The sequence below is a fragment of the Desmodus rotundus genome, chromosome 5, assembly GCF_022682495.2.
Source record: "Desmodus rotundus isolate HL8 chromosome 5, HLdesRot8A.1, whole genome shotgun sequence".
Classification (NCBI taxonomy): domain Eukaryota; kingdom Metazoa; phylum Chordata; class Mammalia; order Chiroptera; family Phyllostomidae; genus Desmodus; species Desmodus rotundus.
Window position 1 is genome coordinate 30659733 of NC_071391.1, and position 20379 is coordinate 30680111.

At 41.9% G+C, this 20379-nt stretch overlaps 1 protein-coding gene across 2 annotated transcripts in view; it reads right to left on the reverse strand.

The window, feature by feature from the left end:
• The window catches only part of NELL1 (neural EGFL like 1), a 716398-nt gene that overhangs the window by 319289 nt on the left and 376730 nt on the right, over positions 1-20379 (reverse strand). The window lies entirely within an intron of this gene.

Below are 20379 nucleotides of genomic sequence, written 5' to 3' on the forward strand. Positions count from 1 at the left end.
ATAAAATCAAGCTCTAACACTGGCTCCTGAGTTAGAGGAAAAGAGAGAGAGAACAAACATGAAATTGAAGAATGGTGAGAAGTAAAACTCCAGCCATGAAGAAAGCCCAAAATGCGAACAAAGGAGATGTCACTTCCAGGTGCTAATGGGACTACCCAGTCACAGACATACCAGAGTGCCGAAGTGCAGAATCGATAGGCCACGGCTAAGTGAATCGGGTACTCCTTCTGGAAATGAGAGAGGGCCCCGCTCACACTGCTTCCGGTTTTTAAATAGCAAGTCAGTAAATTTAAGTATTTCAAGATATTTTATCTGTCGCCTGAAGCAGGATTTTCACAGAAACTGCCAAGACACATTTAGCCTGGCATGGCCTATTTGTATGAGAGATGAGGAGCAAGTGATTTGCAAGCACTCATCATTAAGGTACAGAAATACGGAATGATTTACTTCTTGAATGTCAATAAGAATGGCTTCAAGTTGATCCTAATTACACTTTCCCTCTCATCCACTTGCACGGAGAGGGAGGGAAAGAAGTGGAGTCAGATTACAGGGATTAATTGCATGCAACCTGCTGCCTTTCTCATCTGTTCTGCAACCCACACTGAGAAATGACAAGCGATGTGGGGTTGTGACTAATCTGAGCACACCCAGGGAATTTACTCATCACGGAAACTGAACCACAGAAAAGACTAAGTAGGAAAGGTCTAAGCAGTCTCCCAACCTGACGGGACGGGATGAATTATCACTGCTTATTCCTCCTCCCCCCACCCCCTCCAAGCTCCCCCACACTGCCGCATGCTCTGTCGTAACTCTAGCGCTTTTTCCCCTTCCCTCCATCCCCTTTGTCTGCCATTCACTTCTATTTTGAGTTAGAGAATACATTTAACCAAATATCTTATGATTTGAGAAGACAAATGGTGGTCTGGACCATCTGATTGCTTCTACGTGGCAGCAAGGTCAGTAGCTGTCTTTCAGTGGTCCACCCTACGCTCCACTCATCACTCACAGTGGCTGAGATGCTATGGAGGATGGCGAAGAATGAATGAGAAATCAGTTTGTCTGGGAAAGTCCATTTCTGTCTATCATCCTGCCTTAGTTATTTAATAGTACCCTCTTTCGCACTCAAGAATGACTCAGTTGGAATGAAAAACATACCCTATGAAGTAAAAAGGGTGGTATCTCTTGGACTCAAGTCTTGGCTACAGATCCTTTCTGTCAGGTGACCCTTGACAAGCTTCTAGTCACTCTGAACATTAGCTTTCTTGTCTGTATAGCAGGGATAACAATAGTGCTGGCTTCACTGGGATCATTGTGAGTACTGAATAAACAAACATATGTAAAGCATTTAGAAGAATACCTGGCATGTGGGAATAGCCATAATTATCATCATCATTTAAGACACAGATCATATAGCCCTGGCTCGGTGGCTCAGTTGGTTAGAAGGTCATCCCATACTCCAAAAAGCTGTGGGTTTGATCCCCTGCCAGGGCAAGTACAGGAGGCAACCTATCTCTCTCTCTCTCTCTCTCTCTCCCCAGGCCCCACTCCTCTCTCTAAAAATCAATAAACATATCCTCGGGTGATGATTTTAAAAAGCCGCAACTTTAAAAACAGAAACAGTTTATTACTTACTCTAAGGATCTTCCATGAATCTGCTTCCAACCCAAAACACACTTCCAGACTTGGTCAGATTCTCCTCTATTGCATTACTATGGACACAACGTATACCCCCTCCAGATATCCAGGCACTAACCAAGTCAATTAAAGCTTATTGAATGTCTTCCACCATATATCAGACACAGCACCAACCACTATTTTTATGCTTGCCTCTTCTTTACGACAGAGAATGTGCCTTCTTCATCTTATTATTCATCTTGCCTACTACATGATTTACTCTCAAATATCTGTTGAGATGAACTAAAAGGAAGAGAAGAGAGAGATACCCATCTTCTCTTGGAGCAATGAAAACAGATTACATAAGAAAGTGACACTTATGCCAGGTATTAAAATGTGGAAAGGTTTTCATAGGCAGGGGAGGAAGAAAGTATCAGCCTCCATGTGAGAAAGTATACAGCTGTTAAACTGGAACAAAACGTGAAAGTGCTTTGTCAGTCTGTACACACCTAATTAGAAGCAAAACAGAGAACTGCGAGTTGGATTGGTGTGTTGAGAAAAATCTGTCAGTGCATAACGTACCTTTCCTATATCGGTCCCCGCAGCGAAGTTTGAAATTTACCCAGTTCGCCTCTTCCTGTCAAATAACTCATTGAAACAAGGACAGCTGAGCAGCGTGTACCTCATACCCCAGACTCGTTCTGCCCATATCTTTCTGAGAAGTTGTGGGTAAACCCAATTTTTGCAGTCTAATCAAATTTGAAATTCATGGGGGGAGCTAGCTATTTAGAGATATCCCGTAGTGACTTCTATTGTAAAGTAAATTTAATATAGTAATAGACAGAATTATAGTCTGTAATTCCTATTGTTTGTAAACCTCCACTTGTTTTCAAAAAGAGTGTTCTATAAAATCAAGGCAGAGTGGCATATCACACACACACACACACACACACACACACACACACCTGTCAAAGGGTCAAGCCTTGCAAGCCCCATCAACTGCCAACATTAAAAAATACCACATTTTCCCCACCTTTTTTACCCAGAAATATCTAGGTTAAGCTGCAAACTCCCTTTGAAAAGAAACTAAATAAGAGTTATGTGTCTGAAAATGTGCATAAACAGCCTCAGCCTTAAACATGTACATAGAGCACTCGGCACAGGGTGTGACATAGGCCAAATATTCCAGAAAGCGTGGCCTTGGCAGTACTGTCATTATCTAATACAGAGAACAGAGAAAGGGGATTAACCAAGAGGCCCTGAGACTAATCCCTCGGGAAAGTAACTGTGCACACCCAGGAGGAGGTGCGCACACAAAAATATTGGAGGGATAATACCGGAAACCAAGGCTACTTTCTCAGAGGAGAAGAAAGAGTGTATTTGGACTTGGAATCAACCATATAATCATGGAGAAGGAGCACGTGATTCACTAAAAAGAAGCAACACAAAATCAGCCTTTTGTCATTGTATCCTGGGCCTAGCTGGTTGAAATGTGCCTTTGGCCATACCAGTCCACCTATGATGCAGGAAACCAGGAAGCATAGAAAAACTTCTGTGAACTAATGAGCTCAGGCAATCCCTTGGTCTACACAGGTCTGGAACTCCTCTGGGGAATTGCTACTAGTTAAAAATCTAATAACACAGAGTCCAGAACTTTAAGATTTGGAAGGAGCTGAGGAGAAAGACAGGCAAGATTAGACATTAGTGAGCCTATAGGTAGGTCTAATAAATAGCCCTTGGGGAACACTTTCCAAAGGCCCCCGTTGGACTTTCATTCACAGCAGGGATGGTGGAAAGCAAATTTGAAATAGTTGTTTGGCCCTTTGAAAACCAGATCATCATAAAGTACATTTACCAGGTTCAAAGGAAGTTCAGACACATGTATACGTGATTTCAATTGCCAAAGTCATAAGAAAAATACTTCATTTTCATTGTAATAAAAATATTATTCTATAAATAGATCAGTGCAAATGCAATAACAAAGCATTAAGGGAGACTGATTTAATTTACAGAATAATTGCGAGAGGAGACTAAGGAAGAAAGATCAGAAATCTGAATTCACGCCCTGCAGCCCCAGAAGAGCACTGTAGTACTGAATTTAATACAGGGAACTTGCACTGTAGACCCCAAGAAGAACCTCACAGTAATAAGGTAGGTTTCTGGAGGGAACAGTCACAGCAGTATATATATCCTGATTCAGAAATGCAAAGGAGCCAAAACCTCAGTGGCTTTAGGCTATAAGACAAAAGTTAAGAGTAAGAAAACTCTTAGTTCATGAGTTGCAAGAAGCTTACATAAATACCCCAAAACAGAGACAATCCACATGGCATTAACAATGCTAATAATTCAGGGAAGTACTTAATTTTGTTAAGTGAAAAAAAGCAATTCATTAAAGGTTCTATTATGTTTTTTTTAAAAAAAAAACAACAAAGGTATGTTTATTTTGTGCATAGAAAGCAATAAAAGTATGCATACCAAACAATTAAGTTATCTCTGGGATAAGTTAAGAATTGTCTCTGTATATATATAAATATACATACCAAAAAGTGACTGCGTAGGTAAATACCATATATAAATGTATATTCCAAAAAGCTTAACGGTTATCTCTGGGCAGGGTTACAGATGAACTTTGCTTTCTTCTTTCTGTATATATATGTCACACACAAATTCCACAGGAAGCGTGTCCTTTTTATGATCATAAATACGAATCTAAAATAGCATGACTAAAAAGAGGACCATTGTGTTAGGGCCCCACACCAAAATGTAATGAGATCTGTTAGTAGATCCTATTAATAGAATGAGGAACTATGGAAAAGATGATGTTTCAGAACATCAGCAAAACTTTTAGAGAACAGCGATAAGGTCAAGTCTGGGTCTGTTTGTATTTGCTAATGAAAAATGACCTAATCCAAACCCTGAATAATGAATGGGCTGCACCTACCTGCATAGTGGTCTCTGAAAAACATGTATTTGCCCAGATCTGCTGTGTTTATCATTTTGGCCAATGATTACGTGGACATCTATGTTATACTGAATAGATACACAGATGGCACAACATGTTAGTAAAAAGAGAAAGTATTAGAAAATAGAATTTAAATCCAAAATGCTCACAGCAGACCAAGAAGATGGAGATGAGTGTCACAAAATGCACTTGGATGTGGGTGTGATTTTTCTATTTATGTCTTTAAAAAACAATTGCACATTTTTGAACACGCATATTCAATATATTTAAGGAAGCTCACAAAAATGCATGTAGTAAATTAAAAAGACAATTTCATGCATTAGGTAAATGTGACAAAACAGATTTAATTTGTTTGGAGGAAAAATAGGAATATATTGTTGCATGGAACTCTCACATGTAAGGGCGGATCTGCCTTACGTCCTGTTGGATTTCAAATTATGTCTTCAAAGTGTTTGTTCTCTCTAGTTCCATCTCTCATCTCATTTTTGTTTGCATGTCTCTATATTTGCCCGTCAGCCCCATTCTCTTATCAGAGCATCATAGACAAGCGATGTGGGAGAGGACCACATGGAAGAAAATACGGCCACCAGTGGTTGGAAACCCACACCTTTGCTATTATGAACCAAAAGGAAAAGAAGTTTTCTCAGCATCTCCTACAGAGACAACTTGGGCTTATTCTAAATAACTGGCCTGTCTTGAATCAAATACCCACCCATGTGTTCGAGAATTTGGACTAGTCACATGATCACCTCTAAGCCAAAAGGTGATCAAGAAATTATGATTGACTGTCCTATTAGGCAAAGATAAAGGAAGGGTGGAGTTCCCTAAAGATAACAGAAAAGCAGAGATGAAAAAGGGTACTCACAGAATGAAATTTCAATTAGCATCACTCTTCACATAATAGCAAATTAAAAGCCAGATCTTATATCTTAATGTTAGAAGAAATATGGTGGGTAGGAGAACAGTCAAGTCAACAGTAATACTAGCAACAGAAGTGCATACCATACCGTCCCACAGAGTGATAGTGTGTGAGCCAAATGCAGCTGTAAGCTCCTAACAGTCACTTGAAAGGGAGGAACCTAGTCAGTTAGCAGATGCACGATATCATAAATAGGAACAAGCCATTCTTTCAAGAGAGCTTCAGCTTTTCTTCATTTTGCTACTGAAACAGAAAAAATTTCTCTTAGCTCTCCATAACAAAAAAGGAGAATACTCTGTGTGGTACTCCACACGACATCCTTAACACCCCGACAACAGAAGCAACAACAAATTTCACTTGGTTGTTCCCTGTTACATCCCTTACAAACCCAAACACCGCTTGACAACAGCAGTTTTGGGGGGACGGGGGGAGTAAGCACCAAGGTCCCTACAGACTTTGCTCCAATGATCTGGCGAGATTAAAAGGCATAATTTAGAGCATGTGGAATGATGGATAGACTGAATATCCTTCAGGCAATCCTGGGTTTTTTGATAAGGATTTTCTAACAGTGTTGTCAAGGTTTTATCTCGCGTGAGAATGCAGGGAGCAGCTAGACTGCATCACCGATGCAGAATTGAATCATATGCTCTGGCAAATACCTGGAAGGACGGCGGCAATAAAGTCCTCTGGCAGGACCCAGGAGTTTATGTAAATACCTGACCTCCTCATGAAACCTGCCTCAGAAAACCATTCTCTGCCTGTTTCAACAAAAAAGAAAGACAACTCATTAAAAATATGCACAATTTTACAAGCTGATGGCCAGGAGGTTTGACAGCAGCCCTTAAGGAAAACTACTTAGAAGCTTTAACTGACCACAGGTTCCATCGAAATCAGGAGCTGAGAGATTTTAGGACAATTGAAGGGAATTAGCGTATGTAAAACAAGGCAGGAAAATGTCTGTCTCAAAGGATGATTAATAATACTGTATCGCTGGGCACAGCCAAATCTACACAAACCGCAGCATGATAATGGATGAGTTACTGCAACGCTAAGGCACGTCAAAACTTGGTTAGATAAGAAATGAATGGAAAAGTTAGAGAACTCTAAATTTAAAGAAAACAAGACACAGGAAGGAAGGAGGATGTGACAGCCGTCTTCAACAGTGGAAAAGAATATCTTACACAAACTGGACAGCAAGGAATAGGACCAGTGTCAGCAGGTCTGGGTTACCATGGATGCTATTCCTTGATTCAATATGAGAAGGAAGAATGTTCTAATGGTCAGAGATGTCCAAAGAGGAAATGGAGTGCCTGGAGAGAGAGTAAATTCCACCACGTCACCAGGATTCTTAAGGCAGAGACGGGATGGTCATTTGTCAGAGATGACCTTTTAATTTCCTTCTAACACAGAAATTTTTATGGCTTTAGGAATCCATTCATTTACTACTTTGTGAATACTTATTAAACACCAATTGTGTTCTCAGACATTTTTCTATATATTAAGCATCTAGTATGGAATAAGACTGATATAATCTTTTTCTCCATAAATTTTAAAACGTAATGAGGAAATAATAACTATTAAGTAAGCAAGTAAGTGAGCTAGACTGTCACAGATTCTGATGAATACTGTAAAGGGAAGTAATAGGATAATGTAAATGACTAAGGTGGGGTGAGCAGGTGGGTAGAAGGAACCTTTTGGTCTATTCTATGTAAGCAGTTACTTTAACTGCTTTAAAATGGTATTTTAAGCTGGTGATTTTAGATTGAAATCCAGAGAATGAGAAAAACAGGCTATGCGAATAGAGAGACTGGGGAGAGAGACTCCTAGGCAGAGGGAATAGCTAGCGGAAATGCCCTAAGGCAAGAAAGAGTTCATGTCTGAGGAATGAAAAGAAGACCAACACAACTGGGGAATACTGAGCATGGGAGAAGACCTGTCCTCCAGAAGGTCAGAGGCAAGAAGGAACACGTAGCATCTTCGAGGGCATCTATAATGAGTATTTGTCAATTGCCAACCTCATAACTGAGCCTCCCCTCCTTTCAAACACTATCCTGAATTCTGCATCCTTGCTGTTTGGGAAGAATCTACTCCAGGAATAAGCCTTGACTGGCTTAAACCAACCACAATGCTCCATCCCATTGGCTGCAGTTATTGTGGAAAAGCAACAACAATTAATCCCAGCACTTTTGTTTGAATTGTTCCCAGAGTCAATTCTCTCTTTCTTCTTAGGGCTTAAATCTAAAAAGCATGTTGCTGCTCAGAGTCATTCTCAGACCACAAAGGGAGGTTTTGCCCAAGATTTCGGCAATATTGTAGGATTAAAGCCAAGAAATAAAGAAAAGGAAAACTGGTCATGGTAACATCATTGATTCACTGGGTCAACCCCCTCTCAAAAATCAGTCTTACACCTGTAAGCAACACTTCCTTTGCTGCCTGAGTCCGTTTGAGCTGTTTCCGATTGGTCATTATATAAAGGTCTCTAATATGCAATGTACGGTGTTCCAACTTTATCCTAGGAACAAGGAAAGCTGTTGAAAAATTTAATCTTGGGACAGAAATGGTTTTATTAACATTTTGGTTTTTGAAACTACTCTGAAAGTCTTTGTCTTTTAATAAGAGAATTCTATGTTTTTACACTCATTGGCCAGCTGATATATTTCACTTATTCCATCTGTATATTTATTTTTTGTTTTTGATTGCCACATCCCTTTTCCTTTCTTTCTCTTTCACTTGATCAAAACTTCTGGCTCAAGCTCCTCAGTGGATTATGGTGATTTCATAGATAGGGAAAGACTGCAGAAGAAGCAGGTTCCCAGGAGTTTATTTACATACAAGATCAGTCTCAAATGCTTGCTTATCTGATACTCAGGCAGACTGTCGATTTGGCTCTTGGACTTAGAAGATTAGACCCCAAGGGAGAGTCCGGGACTACAGATATAAATTTTTAAGTCATCAGCATATAAAAAGTATTTAAAGTTACTGGACTAGCACCATCTTTAAGAGGTCACCAGGACAGAAAATTTCCCAGCATTGACTTAAGAAAGTGGACACATCCCAGGCCACAGACCTCAGCAATTTGGAATGAAGACAGAACACACAGGGGAAGGTTCTGCCTCTGGTAATGGCACCGGGAGGCCATCAGCTGGAAAAGACTGGAATGCTTTCCACAGCCAACCTTTGAAAATTAGTAACGACACCACAACTAGTTAGACTTGCTTTAGCTATGATATGCTATGAATTAAAAGAACTTGTATAGTAAATTACTTGAAACAAATAATCAAGCCTATAGGAGAAGTCCATGAGAAAATAATCGAATGGAAATAAGAAAATAAAAAAGCCCTGACCAGTGTGGCTCAGTTGGTGGGGCGCTGTCCAGCAAAGCAAAAGGTCGCCGGTTTGATTCTCGGTCAGGGCACACACCTGACCGAGATCAGTCCCTGGTTGGGGAATGATCGGTGTTTTTCCCTCACATCGATGTTTGTCTCTATTTCTCCCCGCCCAACCCCCCTCTCTAAAAGTGAATAAATAAAAATCTTTAAAAATAAACAAATAAAAATCTCCTAGTGAGGAATGTTTGCTAAAAATAAAGTCATCCAGAGAAGCACCACGTCAGAGGACATAGGTCAGATTTCACATCTATGAGTCCACTTGCACTGCAGACTAAAACTCTTTAAAATGAGGCACAAACCAGAGGAGTTTTCACCTTCCATCCTCTTGACACGAATGCAACACAACAGAAAATTCTGAATCCTCGGCAGAAGAACTGAGCGTTCTTTGAACATACTCTATTTTTAAAGGCCAAAATCACTAGTGCATTTTTATAGCAGCATAGTTTCTTTTAGAAGTGAGGCCAGGGGGGCACTTTGCATGAGACAAACAGTGTGATATCTAGTGTGTGTGATATCTAGCGTGATATCTAGTGGGTATCAGGCCCTAACTAGGGTCTGTTTTCCACAGTGCTCAAAAGGTGGCAAACACATGCATGTCGTTGGCTCCACTTAGTCTGCATAAAATCGCCCCCTGGGCCCCAGCCGTGACTCTGCAATGTACAGGCGGCTCAAGACCTTGAAGGTCAGATTCTACCAATTTCATTGAAAAGCAGATCCTAAGCCGAATGCATTCTTGGGGATATAGCTTCATACTTCTCTCATGGCATAGGAACCATCCAGAATCTTAAAACTCGGTTATATCTAGAGGAAGAAATGTACAAACACATGATACTACTCTAAGACAAACCCGCCAACCGGGAAGCTCCATTTGGAAGGCTTATACCTTTAAGTGTATTCATCCAGCCATCCCCAGGAGACTCCCTGCCCCCTCGTTACCCTCACTGGTACAGATCTTCTTCTCACTCCCACCTCTACCCAGCCCCACCTCCCCTCCACTCAACTCATACCAAAGCAGAAAAACAAAGCAAAGAGCAAAAATTCTGAGCTGGGTGTGAGATGAAGGCTCCCTCCTCAGAGGCAAGCGGAGAGAGGGAGACTTGACTTCTCGAAGCTGCGCTATCCAGTCTGTGGACCAATGTGACTGCGCGTATAAAACACATACCTGAATTCAAAGACTTAGTGCGAACACGAACATATCTTGTTAATAGTTCGACGTTACTTACATGTTGAAATTATAATATTCTGAATATAGTAGACTGAGTAAAAAGTACTAAAATGGTACCTTTTTTTTACTTTTTAAAATTTGACCAAGAAAAAATTGTAATTACATGTCACTCTCATTATGTTTGAAAAGTGCTGTCCTGTGGACCCTGGGGGAAAGGAGAGGACAGGTGGTGACAGTTATGAAGAAGAAAGGGAGGGAGACCAGGAGGAATAAATACTAACCCAGAGGGAGGGAAGCGGTCCTTCTGTTACAAAGGGTGTAACGTCACAGACACTCCACGGTTTTAACCTGGCCCTTTGTCCTTTCTGTCTGTCCTCTCCCCTCCTTAAGCATGAAGTCCCAAGGACATCAGACTCCAGTCAGCATCAAACTGCCATGAGAACACAGCCTCGGGTCTGCTGACCACAGAAACAGAGTTTGGGGCACGCTACAGCATCTTGACCTCAGTTGTGGTTCAGCCCCAGGCGCATGAAGCTGACAGAACAGTGCCGCGGTTGACATCAGGACCCACAATGTCCAACTGCTCCCTGTCCTGGTCCCGACCAATCAGTAGCACCCACCACCCCGATCCCTTTAGCCCCCATGATTGATGGTTTTTCCCTCGACATAACCTATCCCCTGGAAACCATTGGGGAGCCAGGTCTTTGAGCCTTAACTCACCTGTGGCTCCAGGCTTGGTGCTATTTCCTCAACTAATAAACCCTTACTTCCCTAGCTGCAAACTCCTGTTTGCATTTGACTGGGCTCTGATGTGTGCAGGCAAATGGACCCCTTTAGTCTGGTAACAAGGGCCAGAGCAGAGTGAAAGGGTCTCTAAGGTAAGTTTTTCATGCTATTATTCCTTAAACCTTTTAGTTTATCTTAAATATGTCCAAATAATTTTTAAATAAAAATGCTACTAATAAATATGTGTGTGAATGGTAGCAAAAGTCTGAAATCAGTTAAAATAGCAAATCCAGGAAGATTATACATGTGTAAGTTGAATAAGTCAGTTAAAAACCGTACGCTATGATAAAAGGGCCTTCTGTCCCAAAGCGAGTACAAGAATACACACAGGGAAAAGACAACCTTTCCATCTGCAGCAGAGCTGAAAGGGAATAGGAATCGGGTAACAAATATTACAGAAATAGTAATGTACGTGTCCTTTGTTTCCATGAAAACACTGTATTAGTCTAGTTTCTCTTGCCTTGAAATAAAGTATCCATTGCTCAAAACTTGCTAAAATATTCATAAATAAATCACTTTCACTGAAAGCTCCATTTGTTCCCTTTAAACAAAAGAATAAGGAGCTTTCAAATGTTATGATTACACACACAGATAGAAGCACCAGTTGTGTATTATCAGGAAAATATAAATTACTAATGGATTCTAGACTCTAGTGTTGCTGGGAGAATCCTGTCCCCTTATAACTATTCAGGAACAAAAGGGCACACGATAAAATTAAGACACACCACACACCGAAAAGTGATTTGAAATAAAAACTCCTTTGCATTCTACATAATTAATCGAAAGAACATCCTGTCAGCTGATATTTACAAACAGCAGACATTCTGAACAATATCCAGGCTTTGTGATCGAAACTAGAAATATTAGCTGTGAAAAACGCCCTCAAAGCAAGAAGAGAAAATAGTCCCCAGCTAAGGATACTCAGTGTTTCCCACGTGGTACAATACTACAATTTCTGATACTTTAAATTATCCCCTGAAGTTCTCACCTGTCCTCAGTTTGAAAAGGGAGAGGCACACTCACGTGTACATTCTTTGTCTTCTTTGAAGTGATAAATGTGCTTGTACTTAAAAAAATCCAAGTGCAATCTTCTTTGTGATAAAAAAAGACAGCATCTCATTGTTCTTTGAGTTACATGCATATTAGCTAGCAGGGCAAGAGATGCCTGGGGAAACTGCTAACACCTTTAGGAATACCTGGGTTCTGACTGTTAGGTCTTGAGACATCCTCCAGTCTTCAGAGATGACCACAGTTGGAGAGAGCAGATGAAAAGGGCCTGAGTCCTAAAACTAGACACACTATGTGGCTCAGGTAGAAGGGGTATGGATGCTCTTCCAACCAATGAGAGAAAGACTTGTTGGCGTTATGCTTAACTATTGTGTTTAACTGTCCAGCAGCTAAGCATCTTTACATTTTGACAATTATGTCAAGAATGGTCATAGGCACAGCCTCACCTAGCACTACAAATACTAGAGGACAGATGTTTCCCCTGCCCCAACTCCCATACCCGGATAGCCAGAGCATGGATGTGTGATTTCAGCAGAGACAACAAAATACTCTCTCAGGAACTTTATGTCTTGGCAAGTGAGGCAAAGGCACTGGCCAGTTAGACTTATTCACTGCAGCAGAAATTTAGGTTTGAGATTCCAGTGGCATGATTTTGAGCAGCCAGGCTTGGCAAAACCAGACACTCAGCTGCAAGAATTCAAGGATAACAGTACCATCCACAGCATCCTCATCAGGCCATTCCTAAAGCAAAATCTTGGATGTGCATTTACTCCTTTGATTCACATCTCCCGTCTACCTATCCCCATGTCCTTCCAATGCATTTCTTTGTTGCTTAAATTAAGCCCAGTCAGGTCTATTAAGTTAAGCCCATTGGAGAACTGAGAAGGATGTGTGCATGGAGATCTAAGAAGGTAGCTTCAGCCCTGGCTGGTGTGCCTCAGAGGATTGAGTGCTGGCCTAAGAACCGAAGGATTGCCGGTTCTATTCCCAGTCAGGGCACATGCCTGGGTTGCAGGCCAGGTCCCCAGTTGAGGGCACGAGAGGCAACCACACATTGGTGTTTCTCTCCCTCTCTTTCTCCCTCCCTTCCCCTCTCTCTAAAAATAAATAAACAAAACCTTTTTTTTAAAAAAAAAGCAGCTTCAGGGAAGTTGGTCACAGGCAAAAGGAATCAAAGTCTAATTGCTTAGAGTGACTGGTAAGAATAAGGCAGAGGCTCAGCTCTAAAGGATGCAGGGTAATAGATAATTATCAAGATGGAGACTCTGGCAGAGACACCAGGACCCAGCTCCAACAGCGGTGAGAGCCAGGGTCTCGGTATCAAGAATAAGAAAGGCATTAGGATCAAGGTATGAGATCAAAGCCAAACCAGCAGCATTCTGTATAATAAGTACAAAAAATATATATATGGATCATTATGTGACCTTGGGTAAGTCAAGGAACCTCCCAATCCCCCCATTTCTTTCCCGGTCTGTCAGCAATGTTACTACCACATGCCCTGATTCAGAAACCAAAGGGCATCATACACATGAAGACACCCAGCTCCCTGGAGGGACAAAAACACATCTTCACTGAAAGGAAGACTGTGTTACTATTTAATTAATAAATATGAATTTAATAAAGACATCTAAACCAAAAACCTCTCACCCAGTCAGCCCCATCATACAAACAGGAAGCTTAAATGAAATGTTTAAGATATGAAATGAAGACTGAAAAAATATTTTCTAAATACCAAAAAGAACTGTGCGATGGTAGGGTTTGTTCACTTACTACGGAGATATGTTCATTCACTAGGGACACCGTAAAACACCACATGAGGAAACCAAGGACCAAGGTACAACTCTGAAATGTCAAGGAGGCAGAATACATCTAGCATTCAAGTGATTATGCATTGACATAAAGTATAATTGGAAAATAATAATAGGTAACGCTTGTACGGGATGGCCAGGTACTGTTTTTTCAGTACTAATTTAATTCTTATAACGCACTTAATCTTTACAAGTATACTGTGTGGTGGAACTAGTGTTGCTCTCATTTTAAAAACAAGATGAATGAGTCACAGAGGTTAAACTAATTGCCTGAGGCCACAGAGCTAGAGAGGGGTCACTGGTGGAATTTGTACCACAGCAATCTCTGGCTCCAAGTTGATATTCTAAATTACTACTGCGTATTGCTTCCCCAAGGAAAAAAAATGTTACTGAAGAGCAAGGACGTCAGAAACATGAATTCAGAATTCAACAACCAACATATACAATCAAGTTAAGATTGCAGTTTTCATTTGAGGCTGAGACAATTGCTTTCTCACGTCTCAGCAAGAACCGTTCTGCAAAGAGGCATAAAGATAAGTGCACGCACTCTGTCGGTCTTCAACGTGGGATTCTCGAAAATGCAACCGAAGTTGACGATAAACACTTTCATCATTCAACAAATAGCAAATCCTTGCTTTCATATACAATGCTTGCTGTAATATGATTGCATAATTTTTCATTACAAATAAATATACCTAACACTACATGTTCTATTTATGTGAGGACGAAATGAAATCCTGTGGAGATATTTAGATTGAATGAGTCAGCAAGGACAAGCATAATACGAAAGACAAATATTTAAAGAGATGCTGGGAATGTTCGTTTAATTCAGTGTATATCAGTAACTACCCCCGAGGACTTTTTTACCCCAACTTCTCAGCATTATCTTAAATGGTTTCAATGTCCCTGTGGATGACCCACTAACCACCGTAATTTCCAAGTTTCTATTCGCTTCCAGTCTACTCATCTTCACCCCCTTTCCAGGTCAGTGTCTTCTTCACATAATCACCTCCTGGGTACTGCCATGACCTTGAAGTGATCTGTACCAGGAGTCTGAAACTCCAATACCCTGGCTCCTGACCACAAACTCCCTCTTCCCAGGTCCTCTACTTCCCTTCTCCTACTAAGCATGCTCTTCAAACTACTGACCCTGGTCCCATCCCTTTTTCTGACTGTTTAGCCTAAATAAGCTCCACAGTCCATCACTTAAACTCCTCACTCTTCACAGGCCACACTTCCATGGCCCCAGGCAAGGCTCAGTCCTACGTTCAGCCTTCCCTGCCTTGACAGAGGCTACTGAGCAATGCTGGAGAAAGATCGCTCCCTGAGAAAGACCGGCTTTGCTGGAAATTTATGCTTTTCAATTCCATCAGGATCTTAAACACTTCAAATTAAACTATTTTTTGATAATTCCTTCTAGGAAGTTCCCTTTCCCGTATCTGCAGCCACTTTCTCACTCTTCTTGAATCTTCACCCTCCTTTATTCTCAGCAGATGTCCTCAGTTCCAATGGGCCCCACGCATAAGTGGCCAGTAGCAGTAAACTCCTGCAGCCTCCCACCCTCTGTCCAACCTCGAACTTCCATCTCTTTGACACACCCATAATTCCTCCTTCTGTATTGATTCTCAGGGTAAAGAAGCCCTCTTCGACCTGAGACTGCATTTTCTACGTGGATTCATACATCTCTGTGCTATTCGAACCTGGCCTCCAGATTGTTACTGACACCTTGTCTTCAACTAAGGCCTGCCCTGAGTCTCTCCCTATCTACTCAGTCTCAGCCCCTCCCACCCATCCTCCATACGTTCTCTTGCTACCATTCATTCTCTTATTTCCTTCCACTCAAGCTCTTTGAAAAGTCAATTTACACTTGCTGTCTTTACTTGCTAATCACCCATTCACCCTTTAACATATAGTCCTCTGACTAGTGCCTCCTGTCCCCAGCACTTCCCTCTCAAGGGTCACAATTCACACCTAAATGCTAACCCAAGGGACGGTTTACAACAAAGTTACTTGGCCTCCAGGTTCCTGTTCCTTCCTCCTTGAAACATGAGTCTCCTTTAATTCAAGGACAACACTTCCCTGGTGTTTTCCCCACCTCTCACCTACTTATCAGTGTCTTTGGCTCTATTCTCCTCTTCCTGAAGTGTTGACTGTTCCGGGTTCTGGTCTGTGTTCTTCACAAAGTACAGTTCATAAATTTCTCCATTTTTAAATGTGGCTCTTATTTGGACAAAATCCAAACACATTTCTCCATGCCCAGTGCTTCAGAATTCCGGGCACCACCCTTTACCCAGCCCCTAGTCATTTCCACGAGTTTCTAGAACCACCCCTTCCCAATTCAACAAGTGATCTCCATCAATCCCATTATCAAACCATCCTTTTTTTCTTTGGAGCACCATCATCCACCCAGCACCCTGAGTCAGAACCCGAATGTCATTCTCTGCTGACTTCTTGCTCGTACACTCCCAAACCCCAAGAATTTCTAGGGACTGCAACCTCTACCTTGGGCAAAATCCATACCATCTTTCCTCATGGCCTTAATTCAGGCCACTGTCTCTTACTTGAATAATGCAAGAGCCTTTCCTGCGAGTGTTCTGCCCCTACCCTCACCCACGAGACTCCAATAGTCCGGTTGCTTACAACCCAGTCCTGTAAGTACTACACCAAGCAATACAAGCTTCTGACATGACCCGTGTTAACTTTCATCAGCAAAGTTAACTTCCCTCTTTCACATTTTATGCACTAACACCAGAGAAGTCCACTCATTCCCCATACCTATTTCTTAAAAGCCTCCATTTCAAATGCTGCCTCCACTGCTTAGATTACTGTCTCACCTGTTTCACAGTTGCCTGGTCCATTCCATGTCATCCTGCAAAACTCTCCTCCTGGGAAGGTTATACATTGTTCTCCCACCAGGACCCCTTTCCTCAGTCCCTTCTCTCTCCCTACATTAAGCTCTCTCCCCTCCTGACTACTTAAGAGACTTGGATATTTTTATGTGTCTTCCCTGACCACCTGGACAGAGAATCCACATTTTTACACGTATGCCTTACTCACTGGACATGTGTTCCTTAAGGGAAGAAATTGTGGCTTATCCAACCTCTGGTTCTCAGAACTTAGCACAGTCTCACAGATAATAATCACTCGATAAATGTTTGGTAGACTGCACTGAACTGGATTTCACAGTTCAGTTTTGCTTTTCAGAGATGGCTGCAATGATACATTTCTCTTCTACGTCAGGTCCTGGACCAATCATCTTTCAACCCATATTCCATGCCACCATCCCCAGGGTGACAAAATATTCCCTGAGATGCATGCATTTGGTTTTGATCATCAAAGATTTCAGCAGATCTAGAAATAGCATCTTGAAAATAATCCGTCTCCCATCTCCCCCAGTAAAGAGGGGTAGAAGTTCCATCTTGTCCACTACACGGGAAGACAGAAAGCGCCCCGAGTGGTGTCACACATGAACTCCTTCCTGCTGCCCATAGCGTGGTTCTCCATCCCGGCAAAACAGCCTTTATAAATCAATGCCTGCTTCCAGGCACTGCACGCAGGATGTCCATGGGACGAGAACCCTTTCTCAACTGCTAAAGAGACTCAGCACAGTGTGGCAGGAAGAGTGCAGGCTTTGCAGACATATACTTCTAGATCCACCGCTTATTAGTGCTATCACCCTGGGAAACTGCCGTTAATCTCTGAGCCCCAATTCTTGTCTCACTGGAAAATGGAAGGTGAAATACTCTAAATTATTAGTTTATAATATTTATATATAGCTAGGATAAATAAGGTGGCATAGTATATTCAATTGTCTAGCAGAGTATCGGGTACATTCTAGGCACCAAATAAGTGGTATTTCCTTTCTTTTCCCTTATTTCTATCTCCCAAAAGCCCTATTGACAACCAACTACATGAGGACATACAGACAGTGTCTGTCTCATTCACGGCTGCATCCCCCCCCCCCGCCTAGTAGAGTACCAGGTACATAGCAAGTACTCAGTAACTATTTATTTAATGAAATGAATTTTCTGACAAGTCTCTTCTACCCAATTCCAGCAAAACATGTATCTTAGGTTGTTCCCAGCCACACTGATGTGCATTCTCTCTTTCTACCCCCCAATAACATACACGTGCATCCGTGTTAACTCCTACATAACACTCCAAACCAAGCTTCTGCTTTGTGTGAGCCAGTCTGTTGACCTCAGACGGGCTTCATAAACAGCCCATCTGGTTTAAATCAAAAACATCTATTTAACACACTATCAACTTTATGATTTATAAAATACCTGATAAAAACACATTTGTATTTTCAATGCCTGGACTAAAATCCATCTTCTCTAAGGAGGTTAAGGGGAACATAAAAATTCCTAACCATCTAGGTACCATCTGCATAACCAGAAAAAAGGCAGCTCATGAATTTCAAACAAAAAATAATTTAGAAAGGTCTGGCTAAGTTGCCAAGTGGCGACATCAATGGAGATGACAGAAAACACTTCTCGACTGAGACCACACTTTTCCATGAGAAAGTCCATGTAAATACAGAAAGGCGGGAAAGCTGTTGAGGCCAAAGCACTGAAATCACTCAGGATATAATTAGGTAAAAGCTCGTGGGAACAGACAGCTTAAAAAGAGGATACAAAGATATAAATTATCTTATGCCTCAAATATTTCATTCTCATGCACTCTCAAAAGGAAAAAAATCTCTCTAATTTCTTCTTTGCATATTTTTGTTTAATTATAAAGAAACTCACTTGAGGGAATTCTAATGTTAAGGCCCATCCACACAACTGTCAGTAGCACAGAGCAAAGCTGAGTGGGAGACGTCAGGAGGTGCAAACGCTAAACACTCAACAGCTCCGGGTCTGCAGTGTTATCCTGGCTCATCAAGGTCACTAGTAGTGTTACAGGGCCCCAGTTTTGTCCTTTCCTTCCTCCAACTCCCAACACGCTCAGGACCTTTCTGACATGAACACAAACGCAGACTGAACTTTTCGAAATTATATTTTGAAACGATGTCTCTCGGCCCAAACTGCAGTCGCCCTTGCCGGTTGTGCATTTAGTATGCTCTTCGTTTGGAGCAGCAGAGCTGGAACTTTAATCAATGTCAAGCAAAAACATACCACCTGTCAAATGGCTACACTGGGAAAAGCGGGCAGAGATGAGGGGAGAACTGGGATCAGGAAACAGATTAAAAGTATAAATTCTCTCAGTCACGCTGATGCCACCACTGCCGGACAACAAGTGTTTTGTGCAAACAAAAAGCTACCACGCATGCCCACCCCTGCCTTCGTTTGCCGGGAAACATATACAATTGTGACATGAGACAATCGGTGTTAGAAAAAGATTTGCCCAGGTCCTTCAGGACTGGTCTAAACACTGCTACTCCAAGCCCAGGAAATGAAGCACCTCCCCTTCAGGGGCCATCGGTGTCCACAGCCACTTCAACACTGTCAGCCACTGGGACAGGAGAGATGGGGAAGAGGCAACAGTCCTCAGTTTATTTGGAAGAGAGGAATCAGGCCTAGAGGATGGAGGGAGGCGCTTCTATGTGCTGGCCCTGTGAGACACCTGCCCTCCCTTTGTGCGCCACTCTAACTCGGCGTGGGGGTTTGAGGGTGCTAACTCATTCGGTTTTTGCCAAGACGCTGTAGTAATAGTTATTCCCATTTAACTGATACAGAAAGTAGGACTCACCAGGTTAAGTAAATTCACCAAGATTTCGTCACCATCATATAACTTTTATTGAGGGCTTAGCTTATTCTGTGCCAGGCACTGTACTAAGAAATTTTTTTATGTATCATCTCATTTAATCCTTGAAGCAAGGAAATGAGATATTATTGACATTCCAAATTTTAGATGTGGAAATCGGGGTTGAGAGAGGTAAAGAAATATAACCACAGTCATCAGGCATGGCGGATGGCTGAAGCAGTCTGCAAGATCCACTAGAAATTCACACACCCTAAGCACCATCCACACAGCATGCCCACAGAAACACACACACCACTCACACCACACACTCAATCCACACACGAGACATACACCCCATGCACCACAGAAAAACTCTACATCCCACTCATATCAAACACAAACACACATCTCCACACCATACAAAGGGGGACCCAAAAACCCAGAATTATCTTTTGGAGGGTGGGCCCCTTGTAGTACAGGCTTCCCCCACAAGGTGAGTGTTCTAGGAACCCATCTGTACCAGCGTACGAGCTGGCATTGTGAGAGGTTATGTTCAGCTTCAGTGAAATTTTTTGAACACTCATTCAACACGTTTGCCCATTGCATGATGGGTGATTGACAAGTACATCTGCCCACGCTGTGCTGAGTGCTCACCAAAAAGGGCATGACCCCCCTGCCCCACACTCCCTATTCACCTGACCTCACCCCAAGTGACTTTTTCTTGTTTCCCTAGATGGAAAAACATCCTCAAATGGAAACAATTTGCCGATGTGGAAGAGGTGAAACAAAAAAAAATGGCAGAAGCACTAAAAAGCATCGAAATCGATGAGTTCAAATACCATTTTGAGCAGTGGAAAAAAAGTCTTGATAGGTGTACTGAATCAAATGGAGAGTACTTTGCAGGTGACTGAAGTTTAAACACTAAGAATAAACACACAATACTTCATAAATAAATTCTGGGGCTTGGGGGCCCCCATACATTTATTGCACATGTATTATACATATCAACACATATCACATACATACCAGGTACACCACAC